The sequence below is a fragment of the Corvus kubaryi genome, unplaced genomic scaffold (genome assembly GCF_017639235.1).
Source record: "Corvus kubaryi isolate FWS band 111438036 unplaced genomic scaffold, C.kubaryi_AGA036_p1.0 133, whole genome shotgun sequence".
Classification (NCBI taxonomy): Eukaryota; Metazoa; Chordata; class Aves; order Passeriformes; family Corvidae; genus Corvus; species Corvus kubaryi.
In genome coordinates, this window is record NW_024580667.1 from 24,598,258 (window position 1) to 24,616,992 (window position 18,735).

At 43.7% G+C, this 18,735-nt stretch overlaps 1 long non-coding RNA gene across 1 annotated transcript; it reads right to left on the minus strand.

The window, feature by feature from the left end:
- Window positions 1–504: 504 nt before the first annotated feature.
- On the minus strand, window positions 505–12,656 carry LOC121670005. The gene is made up of 4 exons (XR_006017990.1): window positions 6,927–12,656; window positions 6,687–6,807; window positions 4,739–4,817; window positions 505–1,128 (listed from the first exon to the last, which is right to left on the minus strand). It is a non-coding gene; the product is annotated as an uncharacterized LOC121670005 (long non-coding RNA).
- Window positions 12,657–18,735: the final 6,079 nt, after the last annotated feature.

Here is an 18,735-nt window from a genome sequence, read left to right on the forward strand (position 1 = left end):
ACTAACTTTTGTGCAGGTGGCAGCTCTATCTTGGAGTTTTTCACATCCACACAGCCTTCTCTACTAGATGTGTGGGAACTGGGTCCCATCAGTCTAACTGAACCCATGCCAGACGGATGTCCAGATTTAATTGCTACAGATGGAGTTACAGCACTACCAAAACTGTGTAGGTAAACCCTTGTGTATCACATGAATATGCAGCGGGGTCCTTTCTGCTGAATGAGGGTGCTCAGTGTAGTCTATTACTTTCCACCACACGATAACCCGTGAGCGATGCTTGGGCAGTTACCATCCATCAGCACTTGACCTGGCATTTGCCTACAGAAATCTTTATTACAGCAATTTTCTTTCCTAGCAGTGGCTCTTTCCATTTTCCTTCCAGCTTTCAGTCACCCTCCTTTTCTGGCCTCAAACCCCCAAGCTCTCTGAAAAAGCAATTGCATATGCTGCAGGTTTACCTTGATACCCACTGCACCAGTCTAAATTCCATCCTACAGCTCTGAGTTGTGGTACAGTCACAGCTTTAGATGCAGCTGGGCTGATCTCACAGAGCAAATTTTATTCTTTTGCTAAAGATCTGAGAAGCTAGAGGAGATAACCTTCATTCAGAGCCATCTGAAACAATAAGTACCAGAGCACACCTAAGGGTGAGGACCTGTTAACATTCACTGTTCCATTTTCCAGACACACATGGCTCATTCAATTTTCTGATGGAAAATATTTCTGGGGGTGGATGCCCCATCCTTCCCAGCATTAAAGCACAATAGGGAAGATGCAGAGGTCCTTGAGGATATTGGAACATGTAGCAGAAGTTACAGAAATAATCTCTCCTAATATGGGAAGCCTTTTATTTTATTAATAAGTGACTTTCCAACATTGGCACACAGATTTGAAGGGGGTGGGAAGGGAGGGAAATGCCTGCAGGATTTAGATGGCAGGGATCCATGGCTTGCTCCAGCAGATGAGTGGGAGACACTACATGAAAATAAACACGTGGTCTTTCTCTGGGTGCTGTTGGCAGGAACAGAAAGAGCCGGATGCAAACGAACAGGGAGCTGGTTTGATCCTTCTGTTGTTCCAACTGGATGCCAGGGGAGAGTCTTCAGCATGGGGGGGAAACTGCATGGCCTGCACCAGAACAGGCAGGAAGATAGTTGGTGTCTGAAGCCCTTCTCCCCACCACTTCATCACACAGTCCACACAGGTTAGTGGACAAATGTGCACATTTCACAAGGATGTCGTCTGTCTTCAATCCTCCCCATAATTAATCACAGACACTACAGTGCTGAGGTGATTGGTTTCAATTTGGTTTTTTTTTTTCCATTAGAGAGGAAGAACTCTAAATACGGCTTACAAACACACTAGCAACACATGACTGTTAATAACCTTTAATTGTGCTGTGCCTGGCTGTGGCATTAAGAGTCAAAAGGAACACAGGGCTCAAAGACTATAGCGAGTCAATGTAGCTAGAAGAAAGGCTAGAGACTGTCAGCATTTCAGCACTGGAGTTGTTACATGGCTATCTCTTGAATAGGCCAGTTCAGGGATAGGGATAAAACTCTGGTTACAGTAACATTGTTTAAGAATGGGACAAAGCCTAAAGCCCCAGTTGGCATTGCACTGTCAAAGCAATGTATAGGCTGAAAAAAAATTATCCCCTGAGAACCTTTTTCCCTGGGCTCTGGGTAAGCTGAGGTTAGAGTCTGGGGCAGGGTTCAATTTGGGACAGAAACAGGGAGAAAGTTGGGATGGGAGCTCTTTTAGCATGGGGCTGCCAAGGGGATTCCAAAGTAAGGAGAAGGCAAGAAAAATGTTTCTTCCCTACAGCTTTTTCATTTAAATGATGGCCCAGGGCTCATTCCACATTCAGTGTTAGGATTAAAGTATGGGTTTCCTGAAAGCTTGTTCCTCTGACATCTTGGTCAGGACCACAGCAGGTTATCCCTAACTATAGTTAACTGAAGGTCAGGCTTTTGCTTTAGGAGGGTGAGATGCCCTGAAGCTTCAGTAGATGTTGCATTTGCCACAGGCTGCCAGGAGAAGCAGCAGTCTCCTAGAAGGTCATTCCTTTGACAATTGCTTGATTTGGGCTTTGGTTCCTCCCATGGTTCATCCCATGCACAGCCTTAGAGTTGAGTTCAGTGTTGGGAAAGGGAAAAAGCCTACAGCAACAGTTAACATGGCACTGGTGAGGGACTTCTGAAGGGAAGTGTGGGTCACAGAAATATTTCTCCTTTGATTGCTTTTTCATCTGGACCATTGCTCTGTGTGCTTGACTGAAGATCAGCTGTCCCCAGGCTTTAGGGCTAAGGGTGGAAGGGGGACAAAGCTTAGAGCTCCAGATGGCAAAGGTCTGCAAAGGGTTTGGAAAAGGCTAGAATGAACAGGAAAAAATTTAACCCCCTGCTGCATTTTCATCTCAGCCACGGCTGAGTGTTCTTACCTGTGAAGCAGCCCACACTGGGGCTCAGGGTTACAGTGGGAGCACTTAGAGGTCCTATAGCTCCAGCTGGCATGGGGTTGTTAATGCACTGCTAAAGGCAAAGCAGAGGCTGCAAAAAGCTTTCTCCCCTCACCAGTTTTTATCTTGGCCATGGCTTAGTCTCTTAGGCAAATGCTCAACTCTCACAGAAAGTTTAGGGTTAGGTTCAGGGGAATGTCAAAGCCTAGAATTGCATGTGATGTTGAACTGCCAAGGACCTCCCTCAGAGGGAGGGACTGGATTCATTAGGATTTTGTCTCTGAAAATTTCATCATTGGTGTGGCTTGTGATAATCCAGCCAAGGCCAATGTTTAGGGTTAGGAGAGGGAAAACCCTTGAACTCTAGTTGTGTTGTGGCTGACAAGGGAAAATGTAAAAATATTTCTCCCATGATAGCTTTTTGATTTCTACTACAGCTTGTGGTCCTTGGAAAAGGGTTTAGTCTGTGCCTAGGGTTAACGTTTGGGTTGGGAAATGAACAAACTTTAGAGCTCCCATTTGCCTAGGAAGCCTGGGGTTGCCAAAGGAAAGAACAAGCTGTGCAAAGACTTCTTTGGGAACCTCTTCATCTGGGCCCATTGCTCAGGGTCTTTGGTTAAGCCTCACTCAAGTCCATTTGTCAAAGGATGTCAGCAGATTTTTTTCTCTCTAAGTAAGTGGGAATTTGGTCATGCCCATTAGTTGTATTTTGCTCCTCAGGGTTAAAATCAAATCCTATTTTATAATGTTACTTAGAAGTCTTTTGAAATAAAACTCCCAACCAAATCTCACAAACTTGACTGTTCCAAATTATTGCTCACAGTGTTCAAAAGGAGGAAAATATTGGTATGAGGTAAACACCATAAATATCTCCACGAGACTCTCTCTTCTCAGTTGTGCAAACCAGATCTACAGACAAATTCATAATTTTCTTGCAGTGGATAGAAGTCTATCAGGACTTGCTCAAAAGCAGATTCTGTCACAACTTCATACTTACAAGCCTGTTGACACTTCCACTTAAGTAGCACCAAGTAATTCCCTACTGGGATATGGCCAATTCAGCCCTGTCTTGCCAAAACAATTGAGCTCTTCAAGGGGCAGTCACACATGCAAGAGCTCAGGCAAATGGGTCACAGAACACAAGCTTGGGCAGGTCCAGAAAATTCCTAGCCTTCACTTTTTCTCTTTTCCTCGACACAATCAGTGGGACAGTTCACTACACCCAAAAGCTGAACAATACCTACAAAACGTACTCTTCGTCCAAGGAGTGGGCAGAAGTAAAATAGTGGTATGCTCTTACAACCTGGGTCTGCTAAGAAGGTGATGAGGAGGGGCAAGCTCACTCTGAGGTGCTGTAATTTGAGTCCAGTGAGAGATGAAAAAACCACTTGAAGCTAAACAAATTCTTCTTGGCAGAAAAGTTTGAACTAAGGAAAAATGGAATAATAGGGTGAAATACTGAAGAAAGGTATCAGTGAGGAAGAGAAGGCTGAGAGCTCCTGTTGATGGGGAAAGGTAGTTATCAGTGTGGGTGTGAGATACAGGAGACCCCTCAGAACTCCTTCTCATTTCCATCTGCAGTAGAAAACGGGCCAAGGAGCAAGACTTGGCTAATGCTCAATGGGTCATGAGTGTTGTGGCGGTGTAAATGGCTGCAAGCACCCTAACCTCAAATGAAACACTAAACCCCAATGTTTGGTGGTCAGGCACCAATGTCTGAAGACTGTCTCCGTGGTTAGGGTGAGAACCCATCATCCCCTGGTTCAGTAATTTGTACACTTTAAAATGACTGGTTCATGTTTTCCCCTCCCTGTTTTATGTAGGAAGTTGTGAATATTTATTTCCCTTAGTTAACTATGTATTAGTTCTAGAAAGTTCTGTACTCCTCGACATCCCATTGGTTGCTTCCCTTGCTCCCGCCTATGTTTTGTCCCCATTGGTTCTCTTAGCCTCAACTCCACCTCCTTCCCTTTGTCCCATTGGCTGTATCCCTTATTCCCGCCTTTCCAACCATCTATATAAAATCCCTGGACCCTCAGATTTTTTTAGCTCTTTGTCCTTAATCCCTTCACAAATAAAGCTTCATGTGCAATCTATACAAGGAGTAGCTCCCTCAGGCGAGGAGCTCACTCTGACCCATTTGTGTGGAAGCCGCCGTGAAGCGGAGGGTGCAGCCAGACCTTTGGGATTCTTTAGTGTTTCCTGGCCACCGCGCCCTCAGAGTGTGAGTGGCCTAGTGGGATGAGAAAGGACATGGCACTCATGCCTGGCACTTACCTGAGGCAGAATGAAGGCAGAAATAGACTTGACATCTCATAGGTTGGCAGGTATCGAAGCCACCAACTAATAGCTGTGCCTAGGGAACACTAAAAAAAGTGATCCATAGGAAACCCTGCGGAAAACAGTTCACCCTCCTCTAGTGTTTCATGGATGGCAATCTCCAGGACATCACCACCTGCGCCGGCCACTGACAATTGGCACAACATGGATCACTGGTGGTGCAAGAGCTGCAGGTGGCCTTGCATGACCAGCCAACCTGTGCTCAGACAAGTGTGTTCAGGGAGCACTGAGACCCAGGCACAGTCTGCTGCACTGCCCAGCAAAACTGCTCTAATGGACAAAGCCAGAGTGCTGCAGGTAAATCCCAGCAGCTGCACCCATCTTTGAAGGTCAGAGAGTGAAATGTGGGGACTTGTACCTTCACTTGGTATTTTTCCTGGTTTGTCACACTGACCTTGGTGCTCTGGAAAGATGTTTGTACTCAGCACTAACAAAGGCTGGGGCTGGCAGGGGCAGGTGGGCACAAAAGTTGTCTTGTGGTTGTTTTGTCATTGAAAATATAGTTTAGCACACAGTGAGACATGCCAGGAGGTGCCATCCTGTGCCTGCACCTGCAGGCAGTTTTAGGCTTGTTGGATTAAGGCCACAAGGAAAAGCTTTGCTGAGATGGAAGAAGAGAAGGGCAAAAAATACAGGATTAACACAATGCACTTGGCTCTGTTTCAAGAGCCTATTTTGGTGCCACAAGGATCCCAGCCCTTCCCAAAAGCGCACAGGGCACAACTTGTTTCAGGTTGTGCTACAACCTCAGCCATGTTATGGGTCTTCGAGTGCCAGAGCGGGTGTCAGTTTTTAGAAGAACAGATGCAAAACTAACATGAACTGAAAGCAAGATGTTTATGCCCTCACACAAAAACATGACATTCCAATCCTATTCAGAAGTAGCCCTGCAAAAATCAAGCAAAATTAATAGCTCATATCAAAGTTGGCCTCACTTCAGGAAAATTTCTGTTGCCTTGGTAAACACAGCTGAGTCTCCGTTTTTCTCCTTTCTATTGGCAATGTACTTCACTTGCTAAATAAAGGTATCTAAACAATCTCTCTTTGTACAATAATTTTTATGCTTTCCCCATCGGTCTGTTTCAGTCACTTGCCCCTACTCTGTGCAGTACAGTGCAAAGCAGCATTCAGAGTATGCATTAAAAAAAGTGTTTGGGGTTTTGGTCAAGATACTAACAGGAAAAAACCAAAATTTTCTGGATGTAAATGTAGGGTGAGAGAAAGCCCCTCTTCCTTCATCTCTATGAGACAACGTCCTACTACTGTTTCCCTTATAAAAACCTCATTTTTTCTGCACAGAATTAATGGTACAAATTTACTCCAGTATACAATCTAGTATTCAGAATCTATCAAAAGTACTTCCACACATAAAATATTTCATTTCTCTGTTTTCTATCCTAAAATCTTTGTTGCTCAAAACCAATTAGTTATTTCTGCAACATAAACACTTACCTTATGATTAAATTGCTTTCATTTTTGCCTTCCCATGGAATTCTCTGTAATTAATTTCCATTTATTCTCCACCCCCAGAGGAGCATTATCCTGGGCAGAAATATCTGCTCAAGGAGAACTGAAAACTGGCAGCTTTCTCTATCCAGTCATTTCAGCCTTTATGGCAACGAGCAGAAATCCCTGATCATCAGTTTAACACTGATTTTAACAGGTCTTTGGGTTGAGGACAATCCCAGAAGCAGTTTCTCAAAAATACCTTACCTGGGTGGTAAGCTGGAGCTACTTGCCAGCTTCCCCAGCAGCCCAACAGCAGATGGTATGTAACAGAGCAGCAAACCTCTCCCTGCACCTCTAGCTGCAAAGAGCAGCATTGCTGCACCCAGCCTTAACTTTTCCCAAACTAAAAATCCTAAAAATGCAAGAGCAGCATTACCTTCAAATGCAGATGGGCTAAGCCATACTCCTCATGCGCTCCAGCTTTAGTATAACAATTTCCCATGAGTCAATCCAACCCCAGCGTTTCTCTAACAATCATCCTGAGATGAGGAGGAACCCTGTGAAACAAATTGTTAGGCTGCTGGTGTAGCCTGCTCCCTATTAAAATAAAATGGGGGATGATGATGAGAGGGCAGGCACATTACTAGGTCGAGAGGGAAGAAGACTGTGTACTTACCAGTGGTGTCATCTGAACAGCAGCATGGGCTCTGTAACTGATACATGGCATTTTAAGCATGCATGAGCCTGTGTCCTGTGCTGCAGGGAAAAAGCAACTCCCCTGAGACTAGGAAGAAGGATTTACTTGCCTCCCTATGCCTTGGCTTACAAGTGCATGGCATTAATTTGGTTTTAGATGACTCTGAAGACAGTGCACAGTTACTGCTTCATCTACTCAAATAAATAATTTGGTTTTAAAAAAAAAGCTGTTGTCATTTCTATCCAAGAGTGAGCGCTTCTCACTTCACCAGCTGCACAGGCAAACCTTTGTTCTATAACCCCTACAAGCTTTTCCAGCGGTCAGCACAGAGGGACAGATTGTGCCTGGCAGAGAGAGGATGGGTGTGGAGAGCATGCCACTGGTGTGCCAGACCAGTGACTAACCATGGTCTGGATGAGGGGCAGAGAAACTGTGTCAGTCTGTTTGAGCTGCCAGATTTCCTTAAAGGAGATGGTTTTCCCTGCCCCCACTCCCTAGTCTAGACCAAGCTTTGGCCCCTTGTGAACATGCCCTGTTGTCAGCCATCACCCAGATGTTGCAGGGCTTGTAATTCAGCTCCATGCCTTGGTCATGGTGAGATACGCGAAAGAGAAGAGCTGCGTACAAAGGGATTTTGATTTTCAAGTAGCATTCTGGTTTGTAGTAGTGCTCAATTAGAAGAGATTGACACGTCTCCCATTAGGCTTCTGTAAAGGAACCTCCCCCATGTTTTAATAGCAACTGGGGCAGGCAAGGGCCGTTCACCCTGGAGCTGTTGTCCCTGTGTGAACACAGCCTTCCCCAGCTCCTGTCTGGGACCAGTGTGAGATGGGGATCCAGTCCTGCAAGAGGGATGGGCGCAGACCTCAGGGAAGCAGTTTGTTCCACAGTTTGGGGCTGGGACAAGTACCTTGTTGGGGTCCTGCATGGAAGAAACAGCTGTTGTTTGTTGTACAGGAGACTTGATCCATATGCTAGTCACATGCCACTGTGCCCATGTTTCAACAGAGAAGATGGTAAGCATCAGGACAGAGGAAGATGAAAGGTCTGCCTGATTTTTGCATCGTGTTCAGCTTCAAAAGTGCATCAGAAAGACTTTTTTCTCCATGAGAAGGTAGAAAGAGCCTAGAAATAAGCACCAATGATTGGCTCCATCTGCACTCATATTGCTGGAAATTATTTTGAATTACAAACATAATAAGGGCACCTTGTGCTTGTACAGAAGCAGCACCACCCACGGAGTGATTCAAAAGCAAAAGGTCTGGTTTAGCCTCCAAGTTGAACTCGTTGCCTAAATAACATCGTTCAGATCCAAATTCTCCCCCACCTGCTTTTTTTCTTTCTAATGTAATTAAAAAGAAAATGTAGAAGAATGCACCAGGCTCAAGATTAGACATCAGGACTTTTTCTCAGCAAACATGTTACTGAAGCCCAGCAGATGCAGAAAGTAAGAAACTTGCTATCAACAGGGGTAAAGAGGCAGAGTTTTATAATCAGTAAGTAGTGGCAGGGATGGAAGAGCAGCAATACCACCAGTCAGTTTACTTAAATCAGCTGCATAACTTCTGCATCATAAAAGTTCATGTTTGTGCTGAAAACAAAATTACTAACTTTCTTTGCTGACATGGAGGTTTCTTCAGATCAAATCAGAGGTGCTCAAGCACAGCTAAACTGGCAGTTTAATTCTGTTACTGTACAGGACCTGCTTTATGAACCGACAGCATCTGCATCTGGAACTGCCAATCCAAACCCTTTAATTTACTCAGAATTGAAAACACAAGATTTCATAAAGGACAAAAAAAAAGGGGGTTGTAAAGATGCCACATGGCAATGCCTCCCATTACAAACAAGTATGTGCAAAATTATAATAAGAATGCCTCAATCACAATGCTGATTTTACACAAAAGTAGAATAACTAGAAATGAAACAGAACAACCTCTTCTCTGTCTTTTTCTGTCTCTTCTAGTTGCATTAGACATGCAAACTACATATATTTGCTTTTTCAGATGAACCCATGCAAGACAATGAAGTGATCTTGTCTGTGGCAGGTTCTGGGTGCCCACTTAACACGTTTTACTAAAATTCCTGTGTCAGCCTTTCACCTGATCCAGAAGACAAAGCACAGTATCAAGCCCAGGTTCACTAACTTTGCCAGATGCTCTGTGACACAGAACCTTGATGCTCGCTGTTCACCTCTGCTCTCAGCCAGAGCAGGGATGACACCAAGCACCAGGAACTGCCTGCTCAGGTGGAAAGCCCTGGAAGAGGTGGGTGGCTGCTGGCAGAGGCGGTTCCTCTGGTTCTTGCCGTGCCTCCAGTACAGAAACTTGGGGCATGCAGAGCGAGATGTGCTTTCGTGGCACGGTGAGAAGGGACTATTTAACTACAGAACTGGTTAAAAGTTCAACGACTTCACAGCAGGATGAGACACAGAGGGACTGAAGCTGATTTCACAGTCTCAAGAGGAGCTGGAGCTGTGGAAGAGAGGGACGAAGATCCCGGTATTCCCAAAACATCTCAGACCCCAGAGTAAAGAAAGAAAAGACAACCATCAAAAGGAAATTGATACAAGCCCATCAGCAATTCCTGCCATAGATATAATTGTTTTGAGTGCTCACCAAGTAATGAAAAAGAACTGTGTTTAGAAACCTTTCTCAGGTGGCTGGTTTCTACAACAACAAACGACCCTGCATTTGTGAGGTCAGCCCCCAGCTGCGCATGGAGAGCCCCACTCACTTCTACAAGAGAGCTCCACATTTTCAGTAAATACCCTCTCAAAGGGGATGATGCTCTGCCTTGCCTCCCCTTCCTAAAGCTGTTCCAAGGCTCTTCAGAGTCATCACATACCAGCCTTTTAAGAGACACTAAACTGATTATACTTGTTCATAAAATGTGCTTACAGAATGATTTAATTCCTGTTATTAGCACTTAACACGACGGACTGGTTTTCTTGACATGACTGCAGCTCCAGTCGGCACTCAGACAATCCCCCAAGAGCATTCCTGAGACGTTCCTGCAGTTTAGCCACACGTGGGCAAGCTGGGTCTCACCTCAAGACAGGCTGATACCAGAGACCGAAACACGTACGGCACTCTTAGCTGTACAAGCACGTGTAGCATCCTTGGCACTTGCCAGCTCCCAGCGCTGTTACTGTTTATCTGCTCACCCATCACTTGCATCAGCTTTCTTACTGCTGACCGGTGGGATGATCCAGTTCTAAGAGGCTCCACTGCTGTGCTGTACATCCTAAATTATACATACAGCACTCTGCCATAGGAGAAAAGCAATCAAAGTGATTTATTTCTGGGTGAGCGGAAAGCGTCCCCTTTGTCTCAAAACAGTAATTACTGTGGGCCACATTCCAATGCTAGCCTTAGCCATGGCAGGAGTTACTAGAGCAGGGATTATTTGTGGAGTAAGGTATTTCTCAGCAGGTATCAGGATGTTGGTTTTCAGCCTTAAAGCCTCTATGTTAAATACCACATCTTTAATTATTTCAATTTACTTTTAATCAAACTATGTGAAATTAGAGTGCCTCCCTTTCTCTTTGTTGATAGCTGCTCCACAGATATACAGAAAAGCAATTAATTACTGCAAATTTTAGAACAGAAATAGCTATACAGGTATCTGTGAAGATGCTAAAAATGTCAGGAGAAAAGTGAGATAAATGTCAATGTTATTAAAAATAAATGTTACTTCATGCAACATTTACCTAAATGTTTGCCAGAAAACAGTAAATAAGGAATTTAAATCCTGATGTAGCACAATAACATACTGAGGTTAAACTCCACCTCTGCACTGAAAGGCAACCCAAGATGAAAATCTCATTCCAAGCCCTGATATCATCTGTGCTAGCCCTCTGCACAAAAGTGGATTTTATCCAACATACAGTGACTTTGTAAACAACCCGCTTCCGTTTTACCCATACTGAGTTCAGTTTTCTAATGTTTCCTTCCACATCCACAATGGTGCCTTATCAAACCCCACAGCCTGGCAGAGTGTCGGGATTTATACTCCCTTTTCCATCCACCAGGGCCTCTTGATTGCTGCTCTGCAGGACCAAAGCCTCAGGCCCCTTCAAGACCTGCTGTCCTGAGCTTAAATAGAAGACCCTGTACCAGGCAAGTAATATATGAGCGTTTCTTACATTCTCACAGTTTATCATATAATGTGGGTGGCTCTTACAGTGAGCTGACTTATTCCCTCAGTTGTGTCCAGTCTGCGTGCACATCTACAAACAGTAGCAGTAATCATTTCATGTTTTCTAGCAAGCTAATGACACAAGTGTTAAATAGTGAAAAGACAGTAAATGACCTCTGAGGAGCCCTACACCAAATGCTCAGAGATTATTGCCTCCATCCATCTCCACCTGGAGATCTGTCAGCATCAGAACCATTTTCTGTTGGACATTGTTCATTTTCTCTCCGGATCAAGATGTGAAGAAGGCCCACTCAGGAGACTACCACGACTTTTATCAGGCAAGCTTGTAATCTTGGTAAAATACATCAGGCTGATTTGACAAGATCCATTTTCCTTAGGCTCAGGTAGATAGATGTTAACAAAGTGCTGCTCCCTTAATTTGTTAATAAAGGGCTCCTATTTCAGTTGTTCCATTATTTTGCTTTGGATCAATGTCAAGCTGATAGACCAATACTTACCACCAGCACTCAATTTTCACAGCCTGTTAGCAGTACACTTTTTTCCACTTACTGACTAAAAAGCAACATACAGAGATCACCAGAGCTCCTATCTCCAGGTCTTTAAAATTTCATGGGTACAAATTTGTTGGATTTAAGAATTCTAAAACGTTCAGAGTCAGCAGTTGTCCACAGTAACCTTCTCTAGCTTCTATCTCAATGGAAAAGACTTCAATTTCATCATCTGTGATAAAGCTGTATCTTCTATTTGTTAGGCCATGCAAACTGTGTATTAACACTGGCTTGAGCACTAATCTCAATAGAAACAATCAAAACTGAGCCAGACATTCAAAGCTTCCACCTGCAAAACTCCTGAAAGCTGGTTTCAGCTCTGCACAAGCTTATCTTCTCAGCTCAGTGAGAATAAGCTCTTTTCTAGAACATCTTTAAGCATTTCTGGCCAAGGTATAACAATTTCTTTGATGCTTGTGTGATGGACTAGAAGTGAGAATAGAGGGCTTCATGCCAAATAGTTAAACCTCTTCTAAACCAGAATAAAATGCAAGCTTTGTTTTACTTAATTTGGGTTATGAGCAAGATATTGGATCACTTCCTAATTTGACTGGCATGATTTATTTCCCCAAAAAAGCTGTGCTGGAAGCAATCACTGTAACATCAGGGTAACACTCAACTTCATATATATGCAAGAACAGTGACAGAAAACAGCAAATGTCCTCACATGCACTGGCAGCTCCTAAACCTGCAGGGGTTGTACTGCCTGACAGGGAGAAAGCTGGGACCTTGCCACTGTTCAAACTAATAAGCACATGCTTGGCTAAGATTTGAACAGTGGTTGTAATTGCCATCTCCATTATTTGCCTCTGCTATGTACGAACAGTGTCAGGCCCACATTTTTTGAATATTCAAGGAGGAAATTCAAGATGTCAAGATGTGCCTTCACAGACTGGGGGGTCAGGGTATGTAACTCACATTGTCCATTTTTTCACACACTACCTTCCCTCTTTTGGATCACTTCTGACAATGTAATGCCCCAGCTTGAGTTCTGAGCAAGCTCTAAAAACTTATCTTCCTCATGGAGGGCAGAAGGAGATATCTGCAGACCATAAAAGATTGCATTTGCATAGCTTAGATACTATCAGCTAACACGGAAACATAATATTCTTCCTTGTATCCCAGTAATATTGAACCCATCCTAATTTCCTGTTCTGCACATCAGAACATCTGTGGCAGCAAATACTCCCCTCAACAAGTTGGAACTGCTGCACAGAGAGCTCCTGCACTCCCATCACAGGAGTTCCCACGAAATGGCTCCTGTTAGATACCTGTCAGCAATCCTTCCCCTTCCATTGCTTCAGCTTACTCCTGCTGCTTGATGCACAACAACAACAATGCTCTATAGCCAGACAGACTTCAGTGAACAGCACAGCTCTTCTTAAGAAGTTTGCATCATCAGAGATACAGCTCTTCATGCCTCTCAGCGAAAAAACACTCCCTCCCCAATTACATTTTAAAAATCTATTGTAGATTTTACTGGCACTGCTGCCAATGACAGAAACCACACTGTCAGTATGAAAGATGAAACTGCAACACAACTAAGAATGAATGCCCACTTTTGTGCAAAAATGCAATCCTAGAAAGCTACAAAAACATTCGGAAACAACAGCTCTTTTATTTGGCCTTGATACTGCCCTCGTGTTCACTCCAGTTCACCAAAATAAGACACCCCCCTATCATTAGAGATGATCTCATCGAAAAGCAGCTCCCTGCAAGTTTTCTTGCATAGGAGGTTTAACCACCAGCCCTGATGCAGCCTGACCAGGAGCGGTGTTTGCTCAGCACATTCTGGTGGTTTCAGAGACAAAGCCAGCATTCCCAAGGCTCGAGATAATCAAGCAGATGAAGTCATGCACTCTAAATGCTCCAGAAAGAGAAATGGATGGGGGGTGTGGAGGGTGGGTGTTGGAGGCAGGAATGGGGGACCACATTTAACATTAATGCACAGAAAAGTAGACAGAAAAAATGTTCCCCATTTAATGATTCCCTACATTAATGACACATTGGCATTACCAGTAAGATAGTGTGTGAACAAATGAACCATTTAACCCCAGAAGGAGTCTGACTGACAGGCAGCACATCTAAATGCAGGCACTACAACGCTGCACTACGTGCTTTCCCCAGGGACAGAGATCTTTGGTGGCTACAGACAGAGCCTAAAGCCAGTGAGGTCCTTTCAGGGACCTCAGTTAAGCACTACCTCATTATCCTCATCTCTTTTGAGGAAGGTACACTAATACCAGTCAACAGCACGTAGAAATAAAAGGTGAAGCATGTGCTTCACATGGGGCAGAGAAGGAGCACAGAGCAGTTCTTGGTAGTGATACTTCAAAGGCAGCCCAAGGTTGGGAGACAGGCTGGAATTAGATACTGATAACCACAAACATTTCAGAAAGCAACCAGTGTTTTAAGAGCCTTTAAGAGTTCAACTGCTTAAGGGAAATAAGATTTCCAGCCCTTTCTAGAAAACCATGTACTAGTTGCTTAAAAACTGAAATCTTTGTATTGACCTATCCCTGAACTCCTGTGACTTCTTATATTCATCTCTGCCTGCAAGCCCTCCAGGGATGGATCTGGCCTCACACTGCAGCATATTTCTGGGCCTTATACTGCAATTATTATAACGGACATCTTTCTTTTCAGAGTGGGGGAGAGTGCGGTGAAAATCCTTTCCATTCTCATGTGTTTTCAATCATTTTTTCCTCCTTCTTACAGACACACATCTCTTTCCAATTTTAAAATGTATCATTTCCCTGCAGATAGCACAGCTGGATGGGTACAGCTCATTACTTTCTTAGAAGCTTCTTTTCTTCCAAATTCCCTATTTTTATTTGAACTCCAGCTTTATGCTTTCTTCCACCTTGGAAGGGATTATGGGCTTGGTGTCTGCTGCTGGATGGAAGCGTATTATATTCCAGTTATCTGCTGCATAGTAGATACAGCCACCTCTGGATAAACTGGAAATCTCCCAAGGGAGCATTTCTGAAGGAAAGCCCATACCAGATGCCACGCCGGAATTTCTCTCCTTATGAGACAGGCAGCCACAGTCAGGCTGAATTCTCCTATTGCAACTGAAATGCGGAGAAACAGTTTACACTTCAGCATTCCAGCCATGGATAAAACACAGCTAGCATCTCTGTTGTCAAACATCCTGCCGTCTCTTGCCACATTGATTTCACTTCATGCTGAGTCTAGTGGCAAAATCCCAGCACTAATGAAGTTAATGGGAGTTTCACCAGTGGATTCAAGAGGGCTGACATTTCACACTGACTCTTCCATCATAAAATTCCCTCTGCTCACCTCTGAGCTTAACAACTGTGCCCGTTACACCCAGCACGGAGGATCTGGGGTTGATCCAATATCCTTTTAAGTTAATGGGAAGGCTCCCACTAACTTTAATGAGGACTGAGATAGATGAGTTAGTGGATGAGAGCATTTTATTTGAGAGAGGGAAGATGATGTTCTACAGCCACTAACACTGTCTTTTTAACCCCTCATGTACTATTTTTGTGCTTCTCTAATCCCCCGTGCTGATGTCACTTGGTTCCCAATAATGATTTTGCAACAGTGAGGGACATTATAAGCACTCAGGTTTTTACTCTTCCCTCCTCCTACCACTTAATGTGAGCAGTAACAATTAAGAAAGTCTGACTATCAACAGAAGCACTCAGGAGAGAAAAATACAGATGTAAAAATGCACTAGGAAAAAATTGTCTGCATAACCATGCTTGAGAGTATGTCACAGCCTCAGTTACTCCTGTGGCTCACAGCAACCTCTCTGCATTAAGGTAATGTCTTTTGTTGGGAGCACACATCAGTAGCCAAAAAGCTGTGACAGCAGAGTTGTGCTTAAGAGAAAAGCATTACTTTTGTATCAGTGCCAATCAATAGACCTGATTTAATGCTCTTCCCTTTCTGTGTGAGTATCAGTGGAAGCTCATTCCTCATCCTGATCTTCTTGTTCACCCCCCACCCCACGCTTGTTGCATGAAAAACTCACGTGTGTACCTCAGCTTTCTCTTGTTCTTCCGCATGATCAGTTTTTCTTCCAATACCATTCCACAGGGCACCTTTTTTAAAAGGGTTTACTTATCTCTCTTAATACTGCCCATTTGTTTTAAATGCCAGTCCTAGAACTGTGAGGCAGTTTCTTTTATTCTGGATGAAGCAAGATGGGAGAAAACAGGTTGCACTGATAATCCAGGCAAACTAGGTCTGATTCAAGTCCCAGAGACTGTTGGAGGACTGTGGATTTCAGTGACAGCAGCATGACACCAAAGCCTCTGTGAACATCATACAAACCTTCACTGTGTTTCCCCTCAATCAGTGACAAGAAATTGGGCTTTTACTAATATTTCACACTTTTATTTTCACTGTTGTCTTTAAGCCTCATCCTCAGTATTATGGCATGCTTGAAAACTGAGCAGAAAGTCGCAGGGCCACGTGCAGGGCTGAAATGACAGTCACAAGTACGTGAAGCATGAGCCAGTGGGTTTTAATGCTGTAGCACTGAAGGGAGATACATTTCAGTCCCAGAGTTCCCACTCCCAAGTCCCCATGTCTCCATTTTTTAATTTTTTGGATCCCAAGAATATTCTCAGACCAATGTATTCAAAATGGAAATGAATAATCACCAGCTTAACAACAGTCATTAATCCCCTGTAAGCACACTTCTGCATGAATCTATTAATTCTCATTTCCAAGTTTTCAGAATTAAAGTGTTTGATATAGTACATGCTACTTATTCCCTTTAATTAAACAACCTCCCACTGCTGAAGCGGGTGAAATATTTCATCAGTCAAGAGCATGCACAGCCCTCATGAAGAAAGTTTCTGGGCTTGCCTGACACACAATAAAATATGGAGCATCAGCTGAAGTTTCTTGGCTCACCTTAAATCCCACTTGTGGCAGAAGCAGCAGGGGAATGAATTCCCTCCTTCTTTACAACATGCACCTTAAGAGAGAATTGCACAGTTCAGATTTATATTGAACATCCTCTATACCCTTCTTCACAGCCTGAAGTGTGGCTCTGATCAACAGCAAAAAGAAATTATGAATAACATCGCTGAGCACCTGAATAACAGCAAATCAGTGACCTATAGGAAACAGTTTTGCAGCAGCAAAGCAATTCCACGTGAACAAGGGTCCATTCATGTGATGAATCCATGTGATTTGCCACTTGGCAACTCTGGAAATAAATTCTAGTAGCAGAGGGATACACTGTCTAAGTAGTGTTGTAAAAGGAAGAGACTGGCTGGGTTTTTATTTCTCAGTGCTGCAAAGCACATGGAGGAACAGGCCAATGGCAGAAAATGCACAATACCATTAAATTTTTCTAATTCCTTATTTAATTCCCTCTATTTTGGGGGCATCTACAAAACATGTATACAGTGTACAGGAGTAATCTTATGACATTTGTTATTTATTATCCTTCTCATAAATAGAAAATGGAAACATACCACTCTGCCAAGAAGGTGGACTTTCACACATTCAAGGCAAACTGAAGTCTGTAGTGGCTTTTAAAATGGTGTTTCATAAGCAGGGCCCAAGATTGTGCCTTCAGTTTCATATATGATTGAGAAATCTCACATAGTAAGCACACAGATAAGAAGAGGAGAGCACAACAGTGAAAGCATTGGGGTCATAGGGGGTCTATTTGACATGGGTGCCTCACGTCCAAGCAGGATTGTGACCCTGCTTGCACAGAGGAGCTTAGGACTAGAGGAAAGGGAGCAGGATATCTTGGCATGGAGCAAGCACACTCATCCAAAAGAGCACAGGCATTTGAGGAAGTCATGTTTTTGAGTCTAGAACTGAAAAAAAATGCTCATTCCTTTGAGACTTTTAAGGTTTTAGGTCACTTTGAACAAGCTTTCTTTAAGTGTGTGCAATGCAAGTCATTCCTGAAAATCCCAGAGGCCTAACACCATCCCCTTGATGGAATCAGATTACAAGGAAAACTTGGGTCATTCAAGAAACATCAACTAATAACAAAGTCATCTCTGGCAGTCCCAGTGGACTGCAGTGTAGGAGGCTGTGAATCACTGAAGACATGGGAAAATGGCAGCAAGAGAAACTAAAAAAAGACCAGTTTGCAGCAGATAAACAGGTGTAACCTTGCTAAACCCTTCTGCAAGCAGTAGTCAGCAGCTGATCACCGCCTGGAAACTCACTGCTCTTTTAAGTATCCAGTGTCTAGTACTAAACATCTTATAATGAATTACAGAGTAATTACTGAAATGTGAAGCTTGTGAATCCAGTCAGTTCCAACCAGCAGAGAAGAAAGGAACATCATTAAACAGCAAGCTTAATGCTTCTTTCAGAGAAGCTGAAAGAGAACCCAAGAGGAACAAACTGCCAAACAAGCTACAGTTGTGTTATATTGCTATACCATCACAAAGATAAACATCAAAACCCATGAGATGAAGGAATTGAAAGCAATCATTCCTAATCTACTTTTTAAGCTCTTTCACACATTGAAAACGTTTCTCACTACGATGGTGCAACAAGTGACTGTCTCGAAGGCAAGTCCTGAAACTGGGAATATATGTGACACTGTCTTCTCTGTAATTCCAAAGGACTGGAGGAAAGTATGTCTCTAAAAAAATACAGGCTGGGCATGACCTGGCAATATGCACATTGCAGCTCAGAAAGCTGATGGTGTCCTGGGCTGCATCAAAAGCAGCGTGGGCAGCAGGGCAAGGGATGGGATTCTGCCCCTCTACTCTGCTCCTGTGAGACCCCACCTGGAGAGCTGCATCCACCTCTGGGGACCCCAGCACATGAAAGGCGTGGACCTACTGGAGTTGAGAGGAGGGCTGCGAACATGGTCAGAGGGCTGGAACACCTCTCCTGTGAAAACAGGCTGAGAGAATCTGGGTTGTTCAGCCTAGAGAAGAGAAGGCTCTGGGGAGACCTTACAGCACCTACCAGAACCTAATGGGAGCTGACAAAGAGAGCTGGGCAGGGACTTCCCACAAGGACATGTAGTGACAGAACAAGGGGGAAATGGCTTTAAACTGAAAGAGGGTAGATTTAGATTAGATATTAAGAAGAAATTATTTACTTGTGAGGGT